The sequence below is a fragment of the Dipodomys spectabilis genome, unplaced genomic scaffold (assembly GCF_019054845.1).
Source record: "Dipodomys spectabilis isolate Male_0828 unplaced genomic scaffold, ASM1905484v1 ptg000421l, whole genome shotgun sequence".
Classification (NCBI taxonomy): Eukaryota; Metazoa; Chordata; class Mammalia; order Rodentia; family Heteromyidae; genus Dipodomys; species Dipodomys spectabilis.
Window position 1 is genome coordinate 3,063,350 of NW_024871098.1, and position 3,488 is coordinate 3,066,837.

The window sequence follows — 3,488 nt, forward strand, 5'->3', positions numbered from 1 at the left end:
ATACCTTGTAACTAAGATTAATTTTGTTCAAGTAATATAATCTATACTCTCAGGGTAAGATATTCTGGTTGGTCTGTTCCTACAGGGAAGAAGAGTAAAGGACCAGGTAAACATTTGTGTCAGTAAGACCTCATTTGGAAAATTTCAGTTGTAGAAGTTTAGAAGTAGCTCTTACGCAAGGCTTACTTTGAATCCATTAGCTCCACAATGCTCAGTTGGATAAATAAGTACTTGAAAAAGCCATCACCTTTGGACCTATATATAAATACTTGAAAGTACGATTAAATCCCACATTAAAAAGACTTAAAATTGTCACGGATAAAAAAATTGCGTATGTGAGCAATCGACTGAACAATATAATTTTTTTCCAATATTCACAGAATTTTAGGGAAATAAGATCAATAGCATTGTTAGGCAACCAAGGATATACGCCTGTATAAAGTTTGTCTCATTAACTACTTAAATTTAGAGGATACTACATGCTTCTGTAGCACATATACCCAAATTAAAATACAGAGATTAACATGGCACTTGCACAAGGATGATATGAAAATTTGTGAATATTCCATATTTTTCATTCTACAGATACAAGAAATGAAAAAAGTTATTAAAAACTTGATTACAAAATTACAAGTGTATCAATACACGTAATTCATATAATTAAAAGTTAGTTTGACATCAGTGTATTAAATCTTCACACTAGAAAAGCCTTTATGTAGCATAAACTTTACAAAACTTTTGAAATTATACAACTTTGACATTTTATCCCAAAGAAATATAATACTATAAGGACCTAGGAAAAAAAGGAATCTTAAACTGTTTCTATATGGAATGCAATCTGAAAGGATGCAATAATGAACCTATATATTATAAAACAATGTAGAATTCAGAGTATACCTAGGAGAGGATAAAATAGATTATAGGCATTATACAAACATAGAATGTAGAATATTTTAAAATATACTTTTCCAGCCAAGCATCAGAAATACTTTAGTTTCTGTACTACTGATTTCAACAGGTAAGAAAATTCTTTCTGATTAAGAAATCACACACTCTGCAGAACTCATTATAGATGTATACAAAAACTCTTGAATACATTTTGACATCAAAGGCAGGCAATTCACTTGGAAGAATTCCACGGAATCCATGAATTTTTACAGTAAGATATTGCTGTTGCTGGGCGCTGGAGGCTCACGCCTATAATCCTAGCTACTCAGGAGACTGAAATCTGAGCATCACAGTTAAAAGCACGGGCAGGAGAGTCCATAAGACTCTTTTCTCAAATAAACCACTAGAAAACCAGATGTGGAGCTGTGGCTCAAGCGCTAGAGAGCTCTCCTTGAGCTGAAGAGTGCAGGGATAGAGCCCAAGCCCAGAGTTCAAGCCCCACAACTGACCAAAAAAAACCCCACAAAACAAGATATTGATTGCTGTTATTTGTATTGTGAAAATATTTTGTATGGAGACAAAGGACGGATTGGCATTTTTGAAATTTAAGAAACTTAACTGAACTATTAGAACTTAGAAGAACAATTCGTAAAGCCTTCCACAATTTCCAAGCGGTAGTGATACATATTTATCCTTTTGGCAATATCAAATGCAGTTTCTTCCAAGTTGTTCTTCAGGCCTGGATTGACATAATGGTTCAACAGGAGGAGATCCAGAATATCTTTGCTATCTCAATTCTCAGCAGCAAGGGGGACAAGAGGCCTTTAATTTTGTCATTGGTATCTGCATCATGATGAAGTAAAAAAGAAGCCACTCTGGTATTATTCCACATATATACACTGTGCAGGGGTGTCCAGGCATCTACAGTTATTGTATGTTCCTCTTGAGCCACCAACTCACAGATAATGTCTAAGTGTCCACTGTAGGCTTCCCGGTGAAGAGGGGTATACACATTGTCATCCCTAGTATTCACATGAGTGGCCATTTTGAAGTAGTCGCCGCACTGTAGTAAGCCGATCATTTTCAGCAGCCCAAAGAAATTTGTTTGGATCCTTCTCCATTTTTTTCTTGTAATTGATACCATTCCTTACTTTTTCATCCTTTTCTTCATCTTCATCAGAATTGCCTAACCAGAGACTTTGATACCAGTGGGAATGAGGTGTCCATGTATTTCCCAGTGGGAATGAGGTGTCCATGTATTTCCCTAATAATTCACATTGATAGAACTGGTCAGAAATATCTGGTGAATTCTTGCTTATGTTTTTAACCATGATTTATTTTCTCTTTTTCCATTTTTACTATTCAAAATTATTCTAACTAGGGTGTAGGGAATTGATGGAGAGCAGAGGAAAGATGTTACACCGTATTCAAAGGTAAAGACTGAAAATGAGGACCAGTGGTGTCTTCATGTGCAGCTCCTTCTAGGAATGAGAAAGTATGAAATAATGCCTTCTGTATAAATGATTTGGGGAATGGCAGAGCAGAAAATGAAATGATGCAACCAAAAATATAAAAGCAAATTAAATTAGGATAATTATGGAGCAATCATATTATCTATGAGAACCATGAAGGAGAGAGGAAGAGAGATGTGCAATGACCTAGTTAGCAACAAAATCCATGCCTCTGATCAATTTATTGAGCAAGCAAAAAAATTTTTTTTAAATGATGGGAATAGAATGTATGTATTTACTTGAAATTAGTAAATACATTTTTAGTAGCCTATATAGAGAGAAACATCTTTGACCAAATTACAGATAAGAATCTAAATCCTTGATAATTCTAGTAACAGATCTGACTGAAATCAATTGAATCCCACTTTTCCTGTACAGTGAAGGAATAGGTCCAGGCTAGGAAAGCAGCTAGAGAAGTCAGGCCAATCATGCTTCCAGTGTAAGTGGAAGCATGATTCTGAACTTTTTTTTTGTGTGTGCTGATTCTGAACTATTGCTTTGAACATTATATACTCCAAGAAGAAAAAGTGAGAATTGATAGCAAAGGACTACTAATACATTTTAACTTCTCATTAAGCACTTTCAATCATCAAAATCACATGAAGACAATAGACAGGCCTACTTATTTAGATGAAATCAAGTGTCATTAAAAACACAAGGCATTTAAGTAGTCATGCAAAGGACTTCCATTTTACTACTACATTATACATTTTTTTTTCTAATGTTGGGTAACAATAAATAATGGATCTATTAGAAAGCTCCTAAGCTCATATATTCAATAATGAGTTCTCTTACATTATATCATGGTATTTTTGTGTATGGTATTAAGAAGAACTTTACATTACTAACTTGAATTTCTGACAAGACAATATCATCATTGTACATCTTGCTTTCATACTTTCAGTTTCAAATTACTATCTAAATGTGTGCATTACATAAGTATAGAGAAAAAAGTAGAAGCCACACTGATGACTCATGTCTTTAATCCTAGCTAATACGAAAGATGAAATCTGAGGATTGTGATTTGAAACCAGACTAAGAAAAAAAATCCATTAGACTCTGATTTGAAAGTAACCAGCAAAAGCTAGA

The 3,488-nt window shown here is 34.1% G+C and overlaps 1 pseudogene; it reads left to right on the plus strand.

Moving 5' to 3' along the window:
- The first annotated feature begins 479 nt into the window (after positions 1-479).
- LOC122097307 lies at positions 480-575 on the plus strand (annotated as a pseudogene).
- The last annotated feature ends 2,913 nt before the right edge of the window (positions 576-3,488 follow it).